Genomic DNA, 27,980 nt, shown 5'->3' on the forward strand with positions numbered 1-27,980 from the left:
TCTCCAAAATGTGCTGTCAATATACGTCAGCCCTACCTGTAGCAATCCCCTCTCAGCCCAGCCCTAGCTCTCTTCTGAATAAACACCGACAACACGACCAACACTTGTTGCTGGTGTTGATGCAGTTGCGGGGGTGGGTTGGGTTGTTTTTGTTGGTGTGGATCGCTGTCAGGACAAGCCTACCAGACTGTAAATGGGACTCGTACCTCGGGTGGCAGAGTCCTGCCCAGCTAACTCCCAACCTCCACTGCCACAGAAAACTGACACGGTATTTCCCTTTAATTAATTTTTCTCACGTAACATAACTCAACATTATCCTGCAAATAAATTCGGCATTTACTGTGCATGGTTTTAGCTACATCCACAACAACTACTTACCAGAGATGTAAGGTAAGACCTAAAGAAACCTACTAATAGAGAACTAAATGCACCAACGAAAAGTATGCAAAAGTACCATATTTTGTACTACTTGGAAATGATAATTTACCATCTCTTTGAGTTATAGCTGTAAATAATAAATAAATTAAACATGTGTCCCTGGCAATCACAGTTAAGCTGTGTACACAAACGGTGCTTCTTAGGATTTAAAAAAAATTTTTTTTTTTTTTAATTCCAGATACACAAACAGGAGCACACACAGTAAAGCGAGACTCTATGTTTCAAGTCTATATACAGTACAACACAGTCTTATGTACAGTAGTAAATCTATACCAGAGAAAAATAAAAGGTTAATCGGGACTCTAAAGTGTGTGAATATTTAAGAAAAAATTGAGACAAAGACAAAAGAAGTTTTGAGGCAGAAGAACAAAAAAGGCAAAATGCATGAAGAATATACAAGAGGTAGGAATTTTGTCAGAAATAAAAGTAGAGATGAGAGGAAACAAAGCTGACAGCTAATAAGGAAAATTGTAAAGAAAAACTTTTAGTTTAATTTGGAAAGAAGTAAAAGAATGGGTAAAACTGTAAAGAGGGTAAGAAGGATGACAAAAGTTGGAATGAAAAATATGCTTAAATTATTTTGTGTAAACACAGGAATGATGCAACAATTGCAAAATTATACAACGCCTAAAATTAAAAGGAACAGAAAAAACAATCACTTCAGGGAAGAAATTGCAACAGGACAAAGCTCTGGTACTGAGCTCTCATTCTCTGGCCTGGGGAGTAAGTATATGGCTTATATGGCATGATGAAAATTTTAGGCATTTTACATATTTAACATAATTAAGATTTACTTAAAACACCCTAGAATAGACTATCTCTTTAGGTCTGAAGACTACATCAGAACTTTCAATACTATTTCTGCACTGTTTAGCCAAACCACACTGAGAAGACAACCAACTCTTTTCCCTGTATCTGGATTGTGCCTTTATCAAAGATGACTGTTACATTTCTTCTACTTAAGAAGGATAATAAAATATCTATTCAAATTTTAATTAATTAAAAAAAAAAAAAACGTACTCAAAAGCTACAGTTATTCCAACAGTGGCACAAACACGTATTATGATAAAAACCAATAACCCTCAGTAGGATAATAGGAATAGCAACTTCGACAAAATAAATGCTAGTTAGTCCTTTAGCAAAAAAAATCTCCTGATTCCAAAATGTCTTATTTTCTTCATCTAGTATACATCACAAAACAGAGATTCAGTTTATCAGACTATCTGTTCTAACAGGATAGATTTTTAGTCTATCCGGTATTATTATTATTATTATGAGTATTTAAAAAACCAGCAAGACTAAAAGGAAAAACAACCCACATATTTAAATGTCTTTATAGACTCTGATACAATCGTTAGCTCATTAGACAGCAAGAGTGTGCATGCACATGTGTCTGTGTATAAAATCTATGTCAATGCTATAAACCAAAGTCATTAATGAAAAATATGTCGTTGCCTGTATTTTATCAGTTTACAGGGAAAGTTGAAAAAAGTGTTAATAGAAAAATAAATCAACTAGGGTTTGTTTAAAGGAAGGATAAGGAATACTAAAGTAAAATTTAAATATTCTAATTAAATTACATATGTGTGTATGTATGCAAGCACATTTAAACGTGCAAAGATGGCAACAGACTTCATTTACAATTTAATGTATTTGATCATTTAAAATATGTATAAAGTATGTAATAAACTTCAAGAAATTACCATTAATTTACATAATCACCTTTGATATTGTAATTTATTTTATGCAAAACATTATGAGATCCAAACAAATAGGAATAGCTAATGCACAAATAGACACAGGAAAATACAGAATACAGAAAGAAGAAATACTAGACATGTAAATACAAAACCATTTTCTTACAGCTGTCTTTAAACACTGCAGTTTGGACACAATACACACCAATCACCACAGATTACACATGTAGGAAATCTGCATTATACTCACATAGAAGCTACACTAGCATCTCTGTTTAGGAATCTCTTCAGGACTTAATAAATACTACGTTTGCCTTGAGATATATTCAATCCAAAGGAAAAATAATAAAAGCTTTTCTTTAAGAGGGGAAAAAAAAAAACCAAAACTTGAGGTGACAGAAGAGTTTCAGTGACAAAACTGTATATTGAAAAACATTTTTAGAGAAGTATGTGGAGCAAGCAATTTAGCAGCATGCAGGAATTATATCCTGATTGAATATACTGGGATGTGGTCCAAACTAATCTAAACTAAAGCAAGTCTGTGTAATAACTTATCTTAACAATCCACAGATGTTAGGCAACCAAACAAATGCTCTGATGAAGGATTACAGTTCTCTAATGTGGCTTCTGGACCTCCACGCGATGCATCAGTAAAATGAAGAGTGTTAGACAATTTTACTCTGGTCTGTCACTTCAAAAATAGTTTCTGTTTACTCTTTTCTGGATGGTGAGCTCTGATGCAGTACTACAGTAAGTCATTCAAGACATCCAGTGTCTGCTTTTTGTTGTTGGGTTTGTTTCTGGTTTGTTGCATCCTTGCACAGGTCAATGCATATCTGCACATGAAGCTAAAGAGAACCAGTAAAGGGGTGCTCCTCATTCAAAGGGTTCATATGCATGGCTCTGGAAAAATGTGCATTTTCACAGCATAGCAAAGGGTTCTGGGCTTTTCTGCTACGTAACAAAGTGGCACACACAGGACTCAGCAGAGGTGGGTCAATAGTTCCCACACAGATTCACGTGGAAACTTTACAGGCTGCGTGAAAACATGCTAGAAGGATCCCATGCTTGCCTTCATGTGGAATCGGGGTATTTCATTCACAGAAAAAATATTCCTCAAACTTACTCTTACAGGTACTGTTGAATGTGATCCACAATGAGTAGGAACAGTATTCCTGTACTAACACAACATGAAATTCCAACTTGAAAGAGCCCATAGTAAATAATATATACAACTATACACACAGAGAAAAAGAGCATTTTCAGTTACAAAAATAAGAACACTTCTTCATAATTACATATTTCAAAACTGCATTTTAGAATGCAGAAAAAAGGCTTTTTTCAAATTCAAATTTTGAGACTTCCAAACATGCACTGGGAAGCTAAAGTCACATTCAGGGGGACAAAACCTTTATACCAAATTTGTGTGACACATGCCAGGCAAAACTCAGACTGAGGTCAGAGCATGTTCCCCAAATCCTTCACCCAAACCCAGATTCTGAGGAGGCTCCATAAGGAGTACACTCCTTCATGCTTCATGAGTTCAGAAATTGCAAACCCACAGTTACAATGACTCCCACGCATCCTGCTTCATCTCTGTACAGCAAATTAGGTAACAAGTGTGCTAATATAGCAGGCCACAAGCTATTCCTTACTGAACCTTCATGCTATCTTAATTATTTCCCTTCTGAAGGGTATATACACAACATGTTTTCAGTTTATTGCTTTTTTTAATGTTCCTTTAGCCACCTTCTTCTATGCACTTCTAGAAGACACTAGTTATTTCAGACAGATCTAGTTAGGCAGAGCCTCTTCTCTGCCTGAGGCACCATTAACTTCAGCAGAGCTCTGCCACCATCCTACAAGTCATCTCTTGAAAGTCAGAGGGAAGAAATTATCAATTTGCTCTTACAAAACTATTCATTCACAGAATTAAGTTAGACTATGTATCACTTAATGTTTCTGGGATAACATAAAAACATGCAGCAAACCATGAAATTAGTATACAGCATTGCATTTATCTCTTTTGCTATATCAAAATGAATTCTGTAATAAAACCCTAGCTAAAGTGTCATGACTGCTTCACTCCATTAAAATATAAATCAATGAAGCTGAAAATCTACTTGAATCCTTACATTAGTCCAAAATCTAAATAAGTAAACAACTCTACCTTTCTAATAAAAATGTGCTTGTGAATCCAAGCTTTCATTAAATATATTTTTCAAAATTGTACAGACAGCTGAGTTCATCCAATGGCTCCTGGTCACCAAAAGAGGTCTTCTCCCCACCTCCCCGCTCTCTTGCTCTTCTTTCTCCCTATCAGGATTTGTCCTCTCCCTTCCTTGCTCCCAGCTTCCTCATACCACATACTCCCTTGTATCCTCTTCCTTGACTGTCAGGTCCTCCCAGGAGCCACTTGCATTTAAAAACATAGTAGAAATTTATCTGTATTTTTTAATTGGTTTCAATTTTTTGTCACATCTATTTTTCTCATGGAGGGGTATGATGAGTAGTGAAATCATGTGGCCAGGAACAGGGGCAAATGGTGGAAAAGAGGATGTTTCCTCTACGGCAGCAGCTCGCTGCCTCCTGTTAAACTACGTCTTGAAGTGACACCAATACCAGTACATTAAACTTGCACAGAAACGTTTTTGAGCACTGAAGCCAAATGACATGAAATAGCCTGCATCTATGCTAGGATCTCTACTCTACTTCAAAGCAAGGTGGCTACATACAAATTGCCTCCTGGAGGTCAGCCTCGGAGCACTCCAACTCCCAAACCACCAGGAAAAATTGATGAGAAAGTGCTAGCAGGCAGAAGACCAAGAGCGTGCCAAGCAGCCTTCTGTCAGTTTACTAGCACAGATACTCTAATACCTAGGAGTAGTCCCAGATTAGGTTTAATTTGTTAGTAAAGAAGTAGCCTAGGAGTCTAGGTTCTGCTTTTTCTGAAGCCTCTCCTCTAGACTGAAGGGTTCAAAAGGACAGTACAATTCTCTGCCGTTCTCCCCTCCAAGCAGGGAGACAACCACTTTGCCCACACTGATGCTCATCAGACATATGGGGCTCAGCCATTTTAGGACTGTGATATTAAAGCCATTTTAGCACTCTCCGTTCTTCCATTCCTGTGCAGAGCAGATTTTCTTCGTAACTTAAGTTTTCAGCTTGATATTTTTATCCCGGTTTGGCAAGAAAATGAGGTTTATGCTGACAGCTGATTGGTTTCTTTCCCCTTTTCTCCCCACACCCTCCAATAATGTTTTAACCCACTGGACAAATGCAATAAAATTTTGCACAGGCACGGAAGTTTTCAAGGGATTATATTCTTAAAAGTTTCATGAAATAGGTGGTTCTATAAAAGCCCTATAACTATTTCATTAGTGCAATCTTTTATTGGCATCACAGAATCTACATAGTAATTCAACAGCAAGAAATGTTCATAGCGAACGAGGCCCCACTGCTCATGGAACTACAAGTCACCTTGAAATCTGCGGTGCCATTTACATGTTTGACTGAGAGCATCCAGGAGGGATGTTTAAAAGCCTGCCTTGGCAGAATTTTCCATTCGCACTAGAGAGCACACTTCATACTCTTTTCCTGCTTGCCTTTCACAGTTAACTGAGATGTTAACCAAATCAGATCCTATGTGTACGAATAAGGATGAGAGTAAGATGCTTAAATTTTTTCTGTTTACACAGAAATGACTATATAGGCATGGCAGGTATTTAAATTTCCATCCAAAGAGAATCCACTCACTTTCAAGTAGACACAACAAAATAAAATGAAATCTTGTGCCTAATGATAGTCTAGTGCCATTAGAGATAAGTCAGCATATCCCACCTGGCTGCCATGTGTCACTTAAGAGGGCATAAGCCTGCCACAGGAGTTACGTCATATCTGCCGGCCATACGTACGTGTCTTATGTATCGTAGGGCATCAAAAATGGCATCAGATGCCTACTTTTAGGCAACTGAACAAACAGTTGACACAGTGATCCCAATCTTATTCCCAGCCTAAGTTTCTAAACCCACAATTACAAACTGCAAATAGAAAGATGCAGAAAAGCTGCAGTGGAGCAATGATTCAAGGAGTTATCATCCAAAGGGTATTTTATGCCAGTTTTGTTGACACTGCTGCTAGCAAGAGCTTTACTAGTCATTTTAAGATAAAAATAAAACAAAAAACAACTGACTTTCTTCACATGCCCTGCTGCCAAAATCTCTCAGCTACAGCTGCCAATCTTCTGAATGCTCCTGACAACTTCAACAAAAATTAAACATTCTCTAGAATAATCCTGCAGCAAACTGAGTGTTGGAAGGGACACATTCAGGCAACTACAAAGTTATCATATTAAATAATATCTCTAAAACAGCACACAGCCAGGTTCCAGTCACTATTGCCATGTACTTCTCTCAGAACGCCTTTGGAGTTCAAGGAAGAAACCAAAATCGCTACTGGAGAAGTCATGTTTTTTGTCTAAAAATTCACACTGGCACATTTACATATGGTAATTAGAAATATTCTCCCTCCGCAAGTTTTTTTTCTGAATCTACTAGACAAATTAATTAATACACACCACTGAAAACATGCTACAAAAATTGTCGCAGTTACAGTTGTGACCTTCTAAAGAGGACTATAGCTTGGACAAACTGTGAAACCTTGCACCTGAACTTCCCTGCAGCTCTAGTTTTAGGTCTACTTCTAACTAAAATGATCAAAATTTACAAACTTACAATTTGGAGGGAGACAGAAGAGACTATCATACGAGGAGAAAGGAGGGGTTAAAAATCAAAGACTTTATCCTGGCTGGTTAAAAATCAAAGAGACTCAGGAAGTATTAATTGTTTGGGCTGATTTGTCTGGGCTTGAGAATTTCTTTTTTGGAAAAAAAAAGCAAACCCTCAAGAAAAGTTTATGGAGTATCAGACAGTACAGGCTTTATTTATCCACAGGTCATCATGATGAGGCTTAGACCACTCTTTTTGAAACTCAGCAATCCCAAACATCCCAATGGTTTGATTCCTCCACAGGCCCTGTATTTAAGCTTACCCTATTTAAAATCAATTTTCCATATTGTTACGCTCACTCCTTCCTCACTCATCTTGTCCACACTACCCAGTTTCACCCTCAGTATTTTTATTTCCTCAGCAGTGGGAGAATTCTAAGCCCCTGCAACAATCACAGCTTCAGAAAGCTCTGCTTTGGTCTCACTCTCTCCTCACAGATCAGTTTCTTTTTCAACTTTATTTCTCTTGCCTGAATTTCCTTCATTTTCTTAATAGATTTCTGATAATGTAGTAGCCATGAATTGCTAGTCACATTTTCTGTAATATCAATTTCCATTTTTCATAGACCATTAAGCTACACTAGAAATCATTCCCTCATAGGTGATTTTTGTATATTCTTCTAACCTTCTTGAAAACAACAAAAAGTTTTGTCTAACTATTTGAACATTTGGCTGTCTTGATGAGCCACAGAAGCATCAACTGTACTCCTCTTAATCACTTCATGGTTTCCATAGTTACAGATACACATGGAACACAGAAATAATTTTTAAAAATGACAGAAGTCTAACAAAATAAGCTAAATGGCATGAAACAGCTTATAGTCAGGACTGATACAAAATTTTAGTTGTCATTCTGAAAAAACAGAGAGAACTCACCTGAAGCTTTCCACTCCATTTATCTACTTATATATATACAAACTGTAGTAAAAATACACAAATGCTCAGAACAAGACTGTGTTTAATAGTGCATGAGTGTGTACATCATCTCTGCAGGAGCTTGCACTACAACACCATTATTTATGTTTCTACACTATTCTTTTATATAAATATTCTTTTATACAAACTGCATCAAAACAAACGTAGTAGAGAAGCAAGGCATTTTTTTTTGGTATAGAACGGAAAATAATTTATGACCAAAGAAATTGGAAACGTGTAGCTGTAGAGAAGTTGTAAAGAAGGTTAGTCAAAAGGGAAACAGTTAAACTACAGAGTCAAATCCTTGAAGTAAAAAAAAAAGCTCATGGGAGGAAAAGTGAGTGGGTCAAATGATGGAGGTCATAGGGGACTTGATGGGCATGAACTAAATTCTGATTTTGTATTCTCAAACACACAAAAAATTAAAATTAATGTTATGGACTCGCCATCCTTGGAGACATTCAAAACCCAACAGGACACCGCCGTGGCAACCTGATCTACTTGGGCCTGCTCTGAGCAGGGATTTGGACTAGAGGATCTCCAGAGGCCCCTTCAAACCTCAACCTCTTTGTGACTCTGTATGGAATAAAGCACTGAGAAATGTAAATATCTTTGCCCTATGGTTCTTCAACTACGTTAAGTATTGCTATGCTTGTAATACTTTACTGCTAGAAGGTCTGCTTCTATTTGTCTCGCTATCTACATAGGTTTCTGCCCTAAAGCAAACAGTACATAAATCTGAAAAGTTCCGAGTTGGAGAGGCACTGTACTTACACAAGGGACTATGGAAAGCCCACAGCATATTGACCTATTTTCTTCCAGGAGCATACAACAGTCCATAAACATAGCTACTTCCCTCAGCTGTCTGAGAGCTTATGATTACCTCCACCAAATGCTGGTGGAGTGACTGTGTGCTTCAAAGCTTCCAATATGAGTTAGTGAGAACCAATTTGTCTTATATTTATCATATATATATATATATATATGCACATCTCCAGAGATTTCAGAGATTAAGTCTCTCTATCCTGTGCTGAAGTAAGGTGTTAATAGCTGATGGTGTTCCCTCTAGATTCAAAAGAGATTGTCTGCCTAAAACGTGTATTTGGGGTTCCCAACTTGTGATGCATGTCACTGTTGAGTTTACTCAGAGAAACATACTGGCCGCAACAGCCACTAGGAGCATGGGGTCACCAGGAGATCTGTCCTGGGCACCTCTGTCTGCAGGGACAATTCAGGGGAAAGAACAATGGACACAGATGAGCAAAGCTTACAGAGACTGCTTGGATCCATAGGAAGAGACAGGAGCTGAGACTAACAGAGCACTATGCAGACACAATGTGGAAATCCAGGGGCTGTGAGGAAGAGGAGGATCATTACTGGCTGTGTAAATAGGGATAGAAGGCAACAGAGGATGCTGGCAGTTCAGGAGTACTCCCAGTGGGAATGAGCTAAATATACAGCAGAGTGACAATCATGTTAGGACGAAGATTTTGATGGATGACATAAACTACCTGCCCAAAGGGAGCACGTGCAGCACATTCGAATCTGTCAGTTCAAACAAATGCCCAAAAACACTCTGGTTGAGAGGAGAGAAAGCCTGTTTTGACATATTGCAGGACAATCTCATTGCAGTGATCTCTGCTGTGCAGCTTGAGAGGGACCTTCTCTGACGACTTTGATTGATCATCTTTCCACTCACAGGGAATCGTGCTGGATGACTATCAGCTCCGCTTACCCAGAATTTCCCTCTGTTCCCCACCAACTCTGATGCTGGGAAGTTCTGGCTGCTGAGTTTTGCTTAGAGCTCCCACACCCCCAAGTCCACACAAAGCCTAGAATAAGGCTGTCAGCCTTACAAACAGACTGTGAAATTAAGCATCTAATTTGCAAGTGATTCAGTGAGGGAGAGTGTGGCACCAAAGGTAAGTTTCCTCCCACACCTGGGCAGCCCACAGCCTGGGCTCACCACCATTGCCAGGGATGACCAGTGCCCTTGCCACTGTCCTTCTGAGGCTGAGAGCAAAGATGTGAAATGGTCTCCGACTGATCTGTTACAGATACCTTTTTATATCGCATACTGATACAATACTAAACACAATCTGGATAAACCTGGAAATGTAAGCTTAAATAAATGAAATCATGACAAACCTGTACCAGTTTGATCCTTCATGTTTTAACTTTTCTTAAGCAAGCAAGAGCAAACAGTGAAAGAGTAAAATTCATATTATATGATTGCACAATATTTTCATATTACTTAGTTTTCAGAATTAAAAAAAAAATCACCAGGGTGGAAATATAGCTAGACAGAACTTTTCACGCTTGGGGGATGTTAAGTATCATATGGTACCTACTTGTAAACGAGTATTTTGCAACAGTTCGTACTGCCCAGTAAGGGTTTTGACAAAGCACCAAGTAGGATTATGCCCTATACATGTTATACACATTCATGATTCACAATCTGTCCCAGACTCACCCTTAAGTTTGTAGCTTTCTTCACACAATTAGAAATATTTAAGCTTGACTTTTTGTTATGCATGTAAATGCATGGAATGCTTATAATTACAGAAGGCATATTCTTCCCACTTTCATATCATCACTGCAATTTCTTAAATGTTTATAACACCTGTTTTTAAAACAAACATATGCTTTCTTTGTGCCACATTCTGCCGTACACAGATCAGCAACCTGACCTCCTCTTCTGAAAAACCTACCAGACTAGCCTGAGAAACCACAACATACCATACGAGTTGGCTCAACATCTTATTTGCAGTTACTCCCTTACCAAAAGGATGACAAAGTTTTTTGGCTTTTTGGTTTTTTTACATTTCATCTTTGTTGATCCTACCTTCTGAGATGTCCATGGTCCTTTCTCTTAATTCTCCCACCTCTCGCTCCAGGTGCAGAGTCTGAGGCTAAGTTGGTTATGTCTGTGCTATCTGTGCTATCAAGCTCGAGCACAAAGGAATCTCAGTAAATCTGGGATGGAAGATTTGAGGAAGGGGAAGAGAGAATATCAGTGTTCTACAACAAATTTGAGTGGATATCTAAGATTTAAAAAAAAAAAAATAAAACTGGGGAAAACAATGTATTTTTGGTAAGGAAAAGTGTTGATTTTTAGGAGAATAAAGACTACAGGGTGACTGAGAAAGGGATAAACAACTGTGAGTTTGAATATGGAAGATTTAAAAGATAAGGAAAAGGAAAACGGGGCAGGAAAATGCCGTAGGAGTTTCATGCCAGCATAAGAATATTATAAATTTTTTAACTGATCTAAACAGCGCACTGTTGACAGCCAATTCACAGACCATCCCCGGTATCAATTTCAGAAGTTTACTGTCCTGAATTTACAATACTACTGGCAGACCACACAGGGAAAGAGGAGAGTTTCAATAAGGTAAGAAGATGTAAAGCAGTGCAGAACATTACAGCTGGGAAATTCAAACAGTAATGATATTTCATTATCCGATGAAGCTACTGTTACAAAAACAGGTTCAAAAATTGAGATCAGAACTTTGCTAGATGATGAGACAATCATTCTGATCTTCTGCACTTACCTGTATATTCACAGATATCTAATGAGGCTTTGTATTTCCTAAACAAATAAAAGGCATATAGCACAGTGATGACTTAAGGATATGGGGGGAAGAGGCAACAGTTAAGGATATCCTGCCTCTTTATTATCAGAAATAGAGAGATGCTTACTCCATGGTGGTACAAATATAGGGACCATGAGCCCTCAGTCCACATTTATACATTGGTGAAGACTTTTTGTGCTCACATGTACAGTCTGTTCAACAGAAGCAAGCAATCTTTTTAGCCATGTAACCGATTTGTATGTTGCAGGTTTCTGTGTGTATCAGAAGCTAGAAGAAATTTAATGGCCAGCTAGGTCCCTCTTAAATGCCAGCTCCCCAGGCACTTGCACCTTATATAGAGGAAAGAGAACCGTGTCAGCAACTAAGGAGAGAATTTCCTTATTCCCTGCTTGGTAGAAGGTAGCTTTCCCATAGCAACAGCTTCCAGAGCTGGTAGTGTCCATCTACTGTTGCCTAAACTTGGATCACCTTTCCAGCATACAGATGTCAGCTGTATTTAATGTTCAGTATTCAGCCATATTTGAAGTAGCTGAACACTAAACATAACCACAGGGTTTGCAGGAAGCAGGAGTATTTCTGATTACGCGGTACATCTGGAAAAAAATAACTTTCAGATACATCAGCCTTTTGCTGGGTCCAAAAAGCTTGACCATCTTTTGAACTGAAAAGATCATTTTGACCGACCCATCTGATAATCTTTCTGTGCACAGTACCGTTTTGATTTGATCCCTGCATGTTCTCGTGAATCCATCTTTGAACTTTTTTTTTTAATTCAGATTACGTAATACAGCCACCAGAATCATTCTAGTCAAACAAATCAACTTTGGTTATTTAAATCCAAAACAGACATAATAGACAAATCAGATGACTCCACTCTCATACATAGCCACAGGGTTTTATGAAAGGTTTTCTAGAAGACTTTATTTCAGTAATATCTGTTGTTTCCAGAATGTGAGTTTAATCATTCATTTGTATTTCTCTCTAGTTTATAATTAATTTTAACTCTACACTGAAATTGGGTCAGTAGACTACATATTAATAAGGTTAGCACTGTTTTACTCTGGTTGTCTCTGTAAGTTTTAGATGATTATACTAAAACCAGCGGTTTATCCCAGCTTAAATACGACTGGTTTACTGGAGGTCAGACTCTTCTGGCCCTGTTGTCTTTAATAACTTACTCTTAACCACTTCAGCTCTTTATTGTCTCTAGACAAAAGAATACAGGGTAAGAGGAAGACCTGTGGGATGAGGTGGCCAAGAAGAAAGAATGTCCAAGAGGACATGGACAAACAGGTAGAAAGGTTCAAAGTAGGGCGAAGAGAAAACTTAGAGGCAATGACAAGTGGAGGAGAAAATTTCAGAGAGAGACAATAGGCAGAAAGTAGGAAAAACATCAGGAATTAAGAGGAAATAAGTGTGCTGGAAAAGCAACAAAATTGGGTTATTTTGTTATCACATATCAAAGGTTATTGCTTTTGGAACAGAGATGATGCACGGACAAATAAAACTTACTTCAGAGGAAACTACTTCCTTTCCTCAGTTTGGGTTTTTTTCTTTGGGTTTGGGATTTTTAGTTCGGGTTTGGAACTTTTTCTTCAGAAAAGAACGAAGGCATTTGGGGATTCAGGGTTATCCTTCTCTTTTAAGAAAAATGCTTGTTGGCAAGCTTTATGTCTTCAGGCAAAATCAGCATAAGACATTAACAAGCCTACACACACGCACACGTGCGCTATGACAAACCACCTAACAAATGAGCTTACTAGGACTCTTAGTACGCAGCAGAGAACAGCGGCAGATTGAATGTTAGAGACTAAAGCTCTAAATGGAAACAAAGCACGTCCAGCAGCTTTTGTAATAATCATGTGGCATTGCAATCTTTTATTTGCAAATTCTTCACTTCTTTTTTTGTCCTGCCTATTTTAAGGAAACAAGAAATATTCTGAAGTTTAATGTTTAACCACTAGAACCTTTTTTTTTCCCTGAGCACCATTGAGAAGAGTATTGCTAGCCTTATAAGCATTTGCTGCATGCAGAATATGACAGAACTGCAAGGTTTAAGATCCACACTGAATGTCATGCTCTATATAAGTTAGACTATAGTACCAAGTTTTTTGTACGATTTTAATGGCTGTCCTTCAAATTAAATCAAAGCAGAAGTGACTCTTCAGTTTCTAAATCTACATATGTTTACTTATCCTCCATAAGAAATATTACTATATAGAGAGATTTAAGCATTTTGTTTGAAAGAGTTGCTGAGACTAGGCCATGTCACTTGGTGTGCAAGCACAAGGCACTTTTCTTTTTGAAACATTTACGGTATTTGCTATACGTAGTCATCCCAAAGAGTCTACAAGACAGAAGCCTAAAAGTTGCTGTATACTACATTAATCTTGAACACTGCTCTCTTTCCTTGCTGTTTGAAGCACAGGAATCGTAAGTTCTTTGCACTTGTTTAATATAATACTGTGTGACATTCAAATTGGAAAAGGAAATTACTGGGCAGCTAATGGTACCCATCCAGAAAGCTACTGGACATAAAGAAGGAAAAAAGATTAAGAGAGTACATATCTTTCAGCTATCCAGTAAGATAAACTGCTAACAAATAGTAATTACAGTTAAAAATATATGCTGGACAGGTTATATACTTAAAAGGACAGAAAAATAAAACCAAGAATAGAAGCAAGGAGGAAAAAGTGATTTCTCAGCCCATAAACGTTGTAGTAGCTACATTTATAACATAGATATGGCCAATAAATAGAGTTCTTAGTTGCCTATGAACAGCTCTAAAATAAAACACTAAAATGCAGATTACTATCAAACAAATTGAAGGCCTTAACCAGGTGAAAGGGTAGACAGCACAATATGTGAGACAAGTTTTGAGAAAACAGCCAACTTATAAGCAATATAAGGTGTTGTACATCAGGAAGCTCTTCTTGCCATAATTTAGCACTTCCAAAAGAGTGGCTTTTAAAAGCAAATGTTAAAGCAGTCAAACCCCAAATCCGATCCTTCTGGGGCTAAAATAGAAAGACAGTCATTTTATGTTGAAAGTAGTTTAGAATTAGCTCTGTGATCATCATTTAACTCATTTTCATCCACTTGGTGTATACAAAGTTGCTTTTGTATGATTCTAATTTATTACACAAGGTATAATATAACAGTGGGATGCTAAATGCAGCATTATTATCTATTAAATTATTATTTAATTATAAATTAGTTTACAATGGCAATAAAGCCTGTAAGCAACACTGCCTCAAAACTTGCCATGGTACAGTTTCAAAATTTGCATGTAATCAGAAAAATAATCAAAAGTTGAGAACAAAATGAAAGCAACCTAATAAGGTTGTTGACAACCTGTGTGCCACTGACTATATAAAGGATCTTCTACCTTTAAAAAAGGAGAGAAAATAAAAAAAAAGGAAAACCTTCCAAAGTAAAGTTTCAAAAATCTACATGCTTTCAACTGAAAACAAGCTATTGTTTCGTGGATCAAATCAAAGGATTAAATCCAGTCAGTTCATTGAAGAGAGCAGTAACTACGGATATTTATGGTCAAAGAAAAGCAAGTAATTAAGCAGAACATGGTGAGCTGATCCCATGACAGTCGGAGTGACAAAAAGAAGTGGCTAAAAAAGAAAGAGAAAATAGTATGAGGACTAAAAAGGACAGACCATACAGGCGAGCTTCCCTCAGGCTGCATTACCACTGCCAGGGAGATGGTTGAAGCTGTACTGGGTGCAGGTGCCCAGGCACTGGCGGGGGGGGCTGCAGGGCGGCCTCTATGAGGGGAGCCTGGGACTGCCCCATGCCGGACACAGCTGGTTCCAGCCAGCTCCAACAGACCCACCGCAGGGCATAACTGGGCCCAGCAGCCAAGGTGGTGGCACCTCTGGGACAGCGTGTGTAAGAAAGGGCAAAAACGCTAGACAGCAGAGAGGAGTGAGGGAAAAAAGTATGAGAAACAGCACTGCGAGCACCGAGGTGAGAGAAGAAGGAGGGGAGGAGGTGCTCCAGTCACCCGAGCAGAGATTCCCCTGCAGCCTGTGGAGAAGACCGTGCTGGAGCAGGTTTTCCTGACAGGAACTGCAGCCCCTGGAGAATCCACATGGAAGCAGATTTTTTTCCTGAAGAACTGCAGCCCACAGAGGACCCCAAGCTGGAGCAGGGGAACAGCATGAGGAAGGAAGGAGCGGCAGAGAGCAGTTGTTATGGACTGATCTCAGCCTTCACTCCCTATCCCCACGCGCCACTCGGTGGGACGAGGCAGAGGAGTCAGGAATGGAGGAGTGAAGTTGAGCCTGAGAAGAAGGGAGGAGGGGGGGGACGGTTTAGGTTTTGTCTTTGTTTCTCACCATCCAACTCTATTTTAGTTGGCCATAAATTAAATTAATCTTCCCCAAGTTGACTGTTTTTTGCCCGTGACAGTAATTGATGAACCAACTCCCTGTTTTTATGTCAACCCATCAGCTTTTCCATCTTATTTTCTCCCCCTGCCCTGTTGAGGCATCTAGCAGCCAGCCAAGGTCAACCCACCACAAAAGCTGCTGTAACAAGACCTTCAAAATGAAGAAATGCAGCTGACTGGCGTAAATCTTGTCTTTGTGAAACAAACTGCATAACAGTTTTACAAATGACTGGAAGCCCATCTACGGTCTTTAGAGTCTTAACAGTCTCTCCCCATAGTCTTCAATGGGAGAAAAAAAATATCTGGATCCATTTCACATGCAGCTTGGATGGATTTAACAGCCTCCTTAATCAAACTTAACTAACTCAGTCATGAACTTCCCTGTCAAGGGACTTATGAAACAAGTTACTTTGCATGTAATTACAGTCGCTGAAGTATTCATTTCTATTTATCATTGAGTCTCGCTAACAGAGACCCAGATCTGTCAAGCTTTCAGCTCTCTTCTCAATGGATAACTTGGGAATTTAGGCAGGGAGTCTGGAGAGAACTGTACCTAACAGTTTGCAACAGATGTTGAGACTTCACAAAGCTTTTCCTACACACTATCAAAAGTTACCGTATCTCTGGCATTACAGAAGGAGCATGGTTTCTGAGAAACACATAATATATTAGCTAAGCTTGCCTGAATCTTCTGTAGCTTGAAGTATTAGGCTTGCTCCTTGGTTTTGACTTGGGAGAAACAGCCTGCATGGCTTACAGCACCTCTCTTTTGTATCCCAAATCTGTTAGTCAGCTTCTTTTTACAAAATCAGCCAGACCACCCTGGGTTTTCTCCAATCACCATCTTTGCCTCAAAAGGGCTAAAACATTCTAGCCTAGATTAAGCTAGTTAAGTAAACTCTTCCCTTAGCTGACTACTGATCTTTATGAAGCTGAATACTCACTCAGTTGAACTATGCCATTCTCATTACCTGAAGATTGTGTATAGCACATTTTCAACAAGAACTTTCGAGTGTCTAATTGCATGTCCATAGAGTTAAAAAAAAGATTTTGGTCTTCATAGGTCTATGAATTATACTCAAGAAACGGAAAAAGAGTTTTCTAACACTAATAATTTATATCCTAGATAAAATATTGAAAATTGAACTGTGAGTTAGTACAGTTTTCAGTAACATCATACAACATTTTCTTGTCAGTGTTTGTCTTTAACGTGGGAAAAAAACCAAACTGAACTCTCTACAGTGGAATATATTCACAACTTGCCACACATCACAGACTGCTTAAGACCATAGATACCCTCTTTGAAGAAGGTCAATTTATGTAGGAGACAAAAGGCTAAAAAGATACCTGCTGCTGTATGAATTGTCAGGTTGCCTGTAGAGGAGAGAAGGTGTAGGTTTGCACAGAAGATTCAGACTGAGCGTGTAGAGTTTCACTTGAGATAAGACTAAATATAGGTTTCTAAATGTGTCTACAGGGCATCGCTGCTGTCTGATTTCCTACTGTAACTAATGAAAATCTACAGTAGGATTCAACCGCCTCAGCACTGGCATTCAGTTCTACCTGCAATGCCCTAACATTTCCAAAATACCAGTGTGGAGCTGTTAGGTATGACATGGGAATTACCTGAGAGCCACCCTCATCTGGGGTACCAGCTGGAAGCTACAGTAAAACTCTGCAGTACCTTATATGACACTACATGACTAGCGGCTCTACTTCTCCAAACAAGCACTACAGTTGAGAAAGATTCAAAGCAGATTTAGTTTAGTTCAGAGCAAGCTGAATCACTCTGAGGCACACTGATCTCCTCCAGTAAGTATAATGAAAGCATAAACACAACTCACATATAATACAGGGGTTCTCATGTGGAACCAATTCCTCCTCAGTCTGACAGGTAAATGTATTGACTTAATCTCTCTTGGACACCTCACGAGCCTCCTCTTTAATAGTCTAAAGAACTCACCAAGAGGGTAACTCCTCTAACATGAACAATAGGCTCTACTAAACACTCACTTGCTGGTTGATCAGGAAAACATATATTTAAGTGTACAGAGCAAAAGGGTATAACCTGCAACATAGGATATTCACAGATATGCAAGAGTAAGGTTCTATCTATGCTGAAAGCATAGGGGTAAAAACCAGAATAATACAGGAAAAGCAGGTGGATGAAATATTCCTCCATTTAATTCCCTGCTCCACCTTGTTGCTTTTCCTGCTGCATTGCACTTACAAGGGCAAGAAGTTGTCTCTGTGGTCTCTTTAACCCACCCACAAACGGTCAGATCAGTCCCTGAAACAGGCTAGGAAAGCAGGCTTCTCTACAGCTAAAAGGACTGATCCAAATAATCCTAAAGGGTAAAAGACATCAGGCTGACAAAGATCTTGAGAGCAGTTTGCTGGATGGACCTTCAACTGCCCTCTCCATTTCTAGAAGGTATTTGGCCAGAGGAAAAAAAGTTAGAGAGAAAAATTAACTTTGCCGATGCATGCATAGGTACATAACAGAATACATGAGTTTTGATCACTTACCACATGCTGCAGAGATGCAAGTTACACTACCATTAATAACATTTCAGCAATAAACAAAAATTTCCTCTGATCATGACAACACAACCATCATGTGCATGCTCATCTGTTTATAGAGAGTCCCAGCAACATCTGCTCATTTCTACGATTAATCTGTACTTCTCAGTACTACTCAACTTTTTACAAGGTAAACCCTTGTAATAAAATACCAAGATCCCCAATCATAGAAGCATAGAATGGTTTGGGTTGGAAAGGACCTTAAAGATCATCTAGTTCCAGCCCCCCTGCCATGGGCGGGGACACCTTCCACTAGACCGGCTTGCTCAAAGCCCCATCCAACCTGGCCGTGAACACTTCCAGGGAGGGGGCATCCACAACTTCTCTGGGCAACCTGTTCCAGTGCCTCACCACTTTCACAGTAAAGAATTTCTTCCTAATATCTAATCTAAATCTACCTTCTTTTAGTTGAAAACCGTTACCCCTCGTTCTGTCACTACACTCCCTGATAAAGAGTCCCTCCCTATCTTTCCTGAAAGCCCCCTTTAAGTACTGGAAGGCTGCTATAAGGTCTCCCCGGAGCCTTCTCTTCTCCAGGCTAAACAACCCCAACTCTCTCAGCCTGTCCTCATAGGGGAGGTGCTCCAGCCCCCTGATCATCTTCGTGGCCCTCCTCTGGACTCGCTTCAACAGGTCCATGTCTTTCTTAGGCTGGGGGCCCCAGAGCTGGACACAGTACTCCAGGTGGGGTCTCACGAGAGCAGAGCAGAGGGAGAGGACCACCTCCTTCAACCTGCTGGTCACGCTTCTTTTGATGCAGCCCAGGATGCGATTGGCTTTCTGGGCTGCAGACACACATTGCTGGGTCATGCTGAGCTTCTCATCAACCAACACCCCCAAGTTCTTCTCTGCAGGGCTGCTCTCAATCCACTCATTGCCCAGCCTGTATTTGTGCTTGGGATTGCCCTGACCCATGTGCAGGACCTTGCACTTGGCCTTGTTGAACTTCATGAGGTTCTCATGGGCCCAGCTCTCATGCCTGTCAAGATCCCTCTGGATGGCATCCTTTCCCTCCAGCATGTCAACTGCACCACACAGCTTGGTGTTGTCGGCAAACTTGCTGAGGGTGCACTCAATCCCACTGTCCATGTTGCTGACAAAGATGTTAAACAGCGCCGATCCCAATACTGACCCCTGAGGAACGCCACTCATCACTGGTCTCCACTCAGACATTGAGCTGTTGACTGCAACTCTTTGAGTACGACCATCCAGCCAATTCCTTATCCACCGAGTGGTCCATCCGTCAAATCCATGTCTCTCCAATTTAGAGACAAGAATGGCATGTGGGATAGCATCAAATGCTGTGCACAAGTCGAGGTAGATGACATCTGGTGCTCTTCCCTTGTCCACGAATGCTGTAACCCCACTGTAAAAGGCCACCAAATTTGTCAGGCATGATTTGCCCTTAGTGAAGCCATCTTGGCTGTCACCAGTCACCTCCTTATTTTCCATGTGCCCTAGCATAGTTTCTAGGAGGATCTGCTCCATGATCTTGCTGGGCACAGAGGTGAGACTGACTGGCCTGTAGTTCCGCGGTCTTCCTTTTTTCCCTTTTTAAAAATGGGGGTTATGTTTCCCCTTTTCCACTCAGTGGGAACTTCCCCGGACTGCCACGACTTCTCAAATATGATGGATAGTGGCTTAGCCACTTCATCCACCAGTTCCCTCAGGACCCGCAGATGCATCTCATCAGGTCCCATGGACTTGTGCACCTTCAGGTTCCTTAGATGGTCTCGAATCTGATACAGTGGGTGGTTCTTCATTCTCCCAGGCCCTGCCTTTGCCTTCTGCAACTAGAGCAGTGTGGCTGGAGCACTTGCTGGTGAAGACTGAGGCAAAAAAGTCGTTGAGTACCTCAGCCTTCTCCATATCCTGGGTAACCGGGACTCCCATTTCCTTCCAGAGAGGGCCCACATTTTCCCCAGTCTTCCTTTTATCATCGAGGTACATACAGAAGCTTTTCTTGTTGCCCTTGATGTCCCTGGCCAGATTTAATTCTATCAGGGCTTTGGCTTTCCTAACCTGATCCCTGGCTGCTCAGACAATTTCTCTGTATTCCTCCCAGGCTACCTGTCCTTGCTTCCACCCTCTGTAGGCTTCCTTTTTGTGTTTGAGTTTGTCCAGGAGCTCCTTGTTCATCCGTGCAGGACTCCTAGCTTTTTTGCCTGACTTTCTCTTTGTTGGGATGCATCACTCCTGAGCTCCTAGAATATTAACCAGCTTTCTTGGGGCCCCTCTCCCTTCCAAGGCTGTATCCAATGGTACTCAACCAAGCAGATCCCTGAAGAGGCCAAAGTCTCCTCTCCTGAAGTCCAGGGTAGTGAGCTTGCTGTGCGCCCTCCTTGCTGCCCTAAGGATCTTGAACTCCACCATTTCATGGTCACTGCAGCCAAGGCTGCCCTTGAGCTTCACATTCCCCACCAGCCCCTCCTTGCTGGTGAGAACAAGGTCCAGCATAGCACCTCTCCTCATTGGCTCCTCTGTCACTTGGAGAAGGAAGTTGTCACCAATGAATTCCAGGAACCTCCTGGATTGCTTATACCCTGCTGTGTTGTCCCTCTAACAGATGTCAGGGTGGCTGAAGTCCCCCATGAGGACCAGGGCTTGTGAATGTGAGGCTGCTCCTATCTGTCTATAGAAGGCCTCATCCGCTCGGTCTTCCTGGTCGGGTGGCCTGTAGCAGACCCCCACTATAATGTCACCTGTCCCTGCTGTCCCTTTAATCCTGACCCATAAGCTCTTGGTCAGCTCCTCATCCAACCCCAGGCGGAGCTCCATGCACTCCAGCTGGTCTTTGACATAGAGGGCAACACCTCCTCTTTGTCTCCCCTGCCTGTCCTTCCTAAAGAGCCTGTATCCTTCCATTCCAACAGTCCAGTCACAGGAGCCATCTCACCACATCTCCATGATGCCAATAAGATCATAGCCCTTCAAGCGTGTGCACATCTCTAACTCCTCTTGTTTATTCCCCATGCTATATGCATTTGCATAGAGGCATTTAAGTTGGGCCCCCGATGAAGCTGACTTACTGGCTGGAATTCCTTTATGCTGCTCTTCAGGTGCTCTCCTGCTGACCTGTGATCCCTCTCCAGGCTCTGGGCATCTACAGCTGGCACTGGCATCAAACTGGTAGGAGTGGGATGGATGGAGGTTCCCCTCCCCTGGCAACTTCAGTTTAAAGCCCTCTTCACCAGCTTGGCAAGCCTATGACCCCATTTTCACAAAACTCACCAATACAAAGGTTTTGCTATGGGAGTCTGCTTTTTATGGGCAAGTTAAATACAGATCTAATGGATCATTGAGAAAATAACATTTAATTCCAAATTTTCTGTAAACCTGTTGCATGTAAGTTGACGGGTGTTTTAGCTGGAATACTGAAAGTGCACAGTATGTGATTAAACTTCCGCCTAAATAACTTGCAGCTCTTTGGAAATCTCAATCTGCATTTAAAAAATTATTAGGTTTTATCTGCTCCTTAAGGAAATGCAGATTACATTTTGTGCAGATTTTCACTTAATCTCTTGGCAGTCATTAAACAACCAGTAACAGATATTTTATACCATTTTATAATCACAGTTTTGGGGAGGGGTTTAATTCATCTCCACAGGAAGGCTGAGTTGCAAATGGGTCCCTATATTAATGGAATCAAAAAAACCCACAAAATATTACAGAAACGTTGTCTACAGATTTGCTTGCTTGACATATACTGTTCTATCCTCAAACTCACATATTATATTTAATAAAATCACGTACCTCAGGTATATCTATGACAATCTAGCCTAAACCCTCACTAATTGCCGCACTAGAGATATATATAGATGGAAGTATCCATCTGTTAAGTAAAATCACAAAATGCTCCAGAATGCAAAAGATATGAAAGATATAAAAACATAGATGGAAGTATCTTTTATCTAGGACATTGCATTGCTAAAAATACACTGAATTTTAATCCTGGATGAGGATTAAGGTTATTTATAATAAAAAGAGAAATAGAGAGCGAGAGAGAGCACAGATTACATCTAGTCCTCATAATTACTTTGTTCTCTGGAAATTTTTTCTGCTACTTGTCGGTTTCTCATAATGCTTAATAGGTCATAAATCTTACCAAATCTCTCTTTGCAGCAAGATCTCTTTTTAGCTAAAATCTCTCTGGTTTTGGGGTGACAAAATAGCCCCAGAATTCAGTTTGCTAAGTTTAGTTCTATTGAGCATCTTCACATTATTTTGTAACTACTAAAAACAAAGAATTGTGCCTCAGCATTGTATATAACTATGGAAATTTTAAATGAGTATTAGAAGTCGTATTTAGTCCAAAACCCTACATATCACGTTAAAAATCACATCCCATTACATGAATGAGGGCCATAATGATTCAAGCTGAAAGACACAAATTCCAAGAAGAAATAAATTGATCAAGAGAAGAATTTGCTGGGGGTAAGGGGCACACTCTAGGCTGTCGAATCAGCTTGTGTTTAAATGAGAGTGCTCTCACGTGCCTGGGAGTTGGCAGCATACTGGTTTTGTTGTGACCACAAGGAACAGAGGTAGCCAGAGGCTGAACAAAGGGATTCAGTTAGTTCAGTTGTCAAAACCTAAAGTCTTTTAGAGAAGGATGGTACATGATTAGAAGAAATCTTCCACTTTACTGGATCCTTTTACAGAAGGACTGTTCACAGATACTGCAGCTGGGCGCAGTTTGAACTAAGGGACAGGCTTGTCTCATAGCAATAAAACCCAAGTATATCTAGAAAACAAACCACTGCTGGAAAAACTGAAGGTGCATTGCTCAGATAAAAAACACTTCCACCGGGCGCTGCCACAGGACAAATAGCTCTGACCTAGCTCTTTGTTTGGACATCAGCCATCAGCTCTGCTGGTGTACCGTATCCCCTCAGGCATCCCACTGAGTAACACACTCCTTCAAGCCTCCTGAGCCTAAAGAAAGGCTAGGCATTTCCCTGGAGGTGTCCTGCACATTTACTATTCATTTCTCCGTTGTTGAGGGAGGGAAAAAAAAGGACCAAAAGTGTCTCCAGTCTCTAAGGCTAAGCTTTCATTAGAATATCAACCAGAAGAGATATCAAGGTTCATATCTTCTGGGTGAATTAGATGAAAGTTTAGATGGTTTGAAATGTTTGCCTGCCTAGTAAGTCTTTGTAAAGTAATCCCTTCCCTTCAGCCGTGGCTTCCATGAAGCCACTTCTGCAGAGTCCCCCATTGGAGTCTTTTCCTATCACTGTGGCTTGGCTGTACCTCCTCACTTTCTAATTATGCTGAGGCCTCCCTGGGGAATTCTGCCAGCTCCACCCCGTGCTCCTGGACAGCCCTCACCTGGGTGCACTCAGTCTCCACTTCAGTTTACACTGCCGGATTATTTTTTTTGCATCCCAACTGAAGCTGTGGACAACAGAACACAAAAACAACCTCAGTCGGTTTGCCAATAGATGGCACGTCATTATGTGGCCCTCTATTCAGAAATATATGTGTGAATTTTGGATACATTTACATGAAGCATTCAAGAAATAGCTCAAAATTATGAATATCTAGGATTCTGACTGCCAGATGCCTCCTTGATTGATAGGTTACCTCTAACATGAACAAATGCTGGGTAAGTATATTAACCATCTGACACAACACAAGTATACACATTACATGTTTGTCAACAGTAATAATGGCACTTTCACTTAATTTATGTTTTCAAAGCATTGCACAACACAAATTCATTTCCAGTGATCAGACTCACTGTACAGACGCACATTGGAAAAGTGGGTTATCTCCAGACTCACCCCACTCTCACGCAGGTAGAGCACACTGGCTTCCACATTGTCCTCCACCTAACATTGCAGATCATTAATTTCAAAGAGCTGTAAATCTATCCAATAAAATAAACTTATTCCCTAACATGTTGATATAATAAATATGTGCAAGCCAGATTTCAGAGAAGCTAGACATGGACAAATTAAATTTACCTACACCAGTAACAGTCTCTGGATTAGCCACCTCTTCATTCCAAACTTGCGGTTTTTATACTCCATGGTGACTTCTTTACAGACTGAAAAAAGATTATATGCAGCGCAACTGAGACAGCTAAATGTTACATGAAAACATATTTTTAAATTTTCAATTTTAAAGCTAATACTATGAAGATACTTTTTCTGCATCTTTTTTATTAACATAGTATATTTGCTCATTAGTCCTGTATTCCGTAGTAGAAAGAAAATAATAGTATGGTTTTTATATGTGGTATATAGTGGTTTAGAATAATCTCTAATGATACCAGCCATTTCTGCACTGCTGACAACACATTATTCCATTACAGAAATGAAGATAACAGAAACACAGCAAATACGTAATACCTTGCAAAGCAAATTGTTGGCTTAATTTGAAATGCAATAGGGCAAACTCAATTCAGAAATAATAATAACTGCAAATTTGATATGGCAATGAAAATGCCAGTGCAGTTTTGGATTTTAAGAAACCATAAAGGTAATAGTCTGTTATTAATAGTAGTGAGATTGAATTTGCCTTGTTATCAAGAGGTAACAATAAATTCAAAGCAATTCATACAATGAATTAAAGGACTTGAAAAAGTAGCACATTGGGGAAAATTAAGACAACTAAATGTGCGTAACGTACTGAAAGGATGCAAGAACAGTTCCAAATAAGTATGGTGACCTCTCAGCCGAAACTGCAGCTTGCTATATACAGGTTTTGCATGGATTTAAGGCTGAGTTTGCTTTCTTTTGATAGTAACATTACTGGAAACATGTTGAAGTGAATGAAGAACCGGAGGAGCCAGAAACAGATTCCTGGGGTGACTATGCTTTGAAAATGATCATCTATACAGACCGATCTACACAGATATCCTACCAGTAGCTAACCAACCCTACTCCCAAAAACATCTGGAAGAGATATAAGACTGAAATATTTACTGTATAAGCCTTAAATATTTATTATAAGTGTAAGCCTTAGTATTTACTGAGAGTGTTAATAATGAGTCAGCAATAATAATTTGTTTCTAAAAGGTTCCTGTTACAGCAGAAATCCCTCATTAAAGAAGAAATGCTCTATTTAAAATCAGGATTTTAATTGTATGTATCACTATTATTACAGCTATCTACAGATGTTTTTGATGGCACAATCATAAGCAAAAGAGTGATCAAATACTATTAACTTATTTCCAATCTATCATAATTAATAAGCATAAGCAATAAGATGTAGAAATGAAATTCGATTTCATACATACGAACACATCATTTTAGCAATGTTTTTAATTGGCTGATTCTTTTCTCCTAATTTTATAAAATTATATACATATTTTGACTAATCAAGAATGATCAGAATTGTGTCTGATTCAAAGTGTTCACGTTGTTTCCTTTTACCTTACACCAGATATGCATACATTATCATATTAAATCTACAAGGTCATACTTGTTCGTTTTCAAAACTGCAGTGCACTGACTAGACAAGGATCAGAATCCACTATAAAGTTACAGTTTATAGGATCATGTTGATTATATTAGGGTTTATGAACACATCAAAGAAAAAACAGGCCCTTCTCATGACTTCTTAATATTGTGTTGCACCGCTAGTATTTTCTTTCTTTATTATCCTCTTTCTTCTTCAGGTGCAATGCATACAAGAAATCTCAGATTTCAATTGTTAGAACTTACTCCCTTTACTCTTCTTTTCAACATGTATCTGCAGTTGAAACTAATTAACTAAAAATATTTTTCTTTACACAAGACCCTTATCCCACTTCTTTACTTACAGAGATTTAGGGCATAGATGAATAAATTTTTGACAGAAAAGTGAACAAATGTATTTCTATGTTGTTGCATTTTCTGAAACCAGAATTATTTCTCAAATCCCTTCCCTATGGGGGATATCAAGGGATATCTCAGATCCCTTTCCCAAATCATCTTTCCCTAGAACTTTCAAATTTTCATGGCTCAACAGATGGAAGACCCCAGTCAACACTGTTTATTACTCAGTAATGTAACAAAAGGATAAAAAGGGCAACACCTGCTGACACACAAGCAATTAGAAGTTTAAAAAAAAAAACCAAGAAGCTACAAATCTTATTTTATTCCCAGGATGAAGAATCAAAAAATTCTTAAGGGAAAGCATTCAAAAACAGAAGTGTATACTATTGCATAATACTTTTTAAAATTAATATTTAAGAATACTTTTTTAAAAGCATTCTCTTATTACTATGAAATAACACACACCCGGGGAAAATAGCATCAGCCTGGGAAAAGGTGTTCTCTTGTTCAACTGAAAACACCTTATAAAACAGACGTTGAAAAATTAAAAGAAACTGCAAGTCTTCTCCTAGGAAACACAGGAGATAATATTATCATTGTAGAACAAGTTCCTACAGAACATAATCATAAGACAACTACCATGCAACACAGTGGAGCAGCCACTATGATCAGGCATCTGTAGCATTTCGGTTTAATGCAATAAAGAAGTCGATAGCTGGTTTTGTGTCTTTTTTTTTTCTTTAACTGATTAAACTTCTCTTATGTATTCAGCATATGTAATTTTGTTTTAAATAACAATGAAAAAAATCACACAGCCTTCACTCGTTGGAAAAAAAATTAGTTCTTTCCAGTATTTTTAAAGCAGATCTAGCTTATAAGGTGTAAAATGTCAGAACTAGATTTGCTGGTATCTTTTACTGTGAAGGCACACCTTTAGAAGTAAAACAGGGTAACTTATTAGAAAAATGCAATAAATAAATTTTCAGCAAAGTCAAATCTAAATACTAACTGAATGCGTACTTCTGGACAAAAAGAAAACCAGAAAAATCATTTCAACATTTTCCATTCTAACTTCGTAGCGAGACTGACCCAAGTCAGGTAGGAAGATGTTCCTCTTTACTTCAGTACTGACAGCACTGTATTTCCATCTGGGAAAGCAAGCTTTAATCACCATGGAGTTCAACACTGATCTCCCATGCCTCAGACAGTATCTGAGCCAGTAGGATACACAGCATTGCTGGGAAAATCACTCTAAGGCATTCCTGTTCCTGCTCTTCAGCTTTATACCACCAACTTAATTGGACTAAATAGAATGTGAGGTTGTTAGTGTTAAAATGATTAAAAAACCTACATTGAAGGAAAGAAAAAGCTTAAAGTTAATCTGGTAGCTTTATTTTTTTTTTCTTTCTCTCTGTTTGAACACTGAGCTGAAAAAAAGCATAGTACTTGTTAGTGCTCTTTCTGAAGGATTCTGTGAAATTCTGGAATTCATTGGTCCAAAGTTATAAGTCAGAGAATTATTCCTTAGCAGAACTTAAGGAGATTTTGTGTAAGCTTACAATGTGTGTAGTTACAATGAGGAAACAAGTAACAAAAATGGCATGAAAGATCCTTGACTCTTTCATTGTTCACCACACAAGTCAAAAGACACATGGATATGCCAAGCTGGTAGGAGCACGTTCCTCTAGGTGGCCCTGCTTGAGCCGGGGGGGGGGGGGGGTCGGATCAGACGACCTCCAGAGGTTCCTCCAACCTCAACCATTCTGGGATTCTGTGACTGCTACGGTATACTAT

At 39.5% G+C, this 27,980-nt stretch overlaps 1 protein-coding gene across 1 annotated transcript in view; it reads right to left on the reverse strand.

Annotated features, from left to right (window-relative positions):
- Positions 1–27,980, reverse strand: part of RIMS1 (regulating synaptic membrane exocytosis 1) — a 354,423-nt gene that overhangs the window by 189,869 nt on the left and 136,574 nt on the right. The gene's annotated exons all lie outside the window — the stretch shown is intronic.

The sequence above is a fragment of the Gymnogyps californianus genome, chromosome 3 (assembly GCF_018139145.2).
Source record: "Gymnogyps californianus isolate 813 chromosome 3, ASM1813914v2, whole genome shotgun sequence".
Taxonomy (NCBI): Eukaryota; Metazoa; Chordata; class Aves; order Accipitriformes; family Cathartidae; genus Gymnogyps; species Gymnogyps californianus.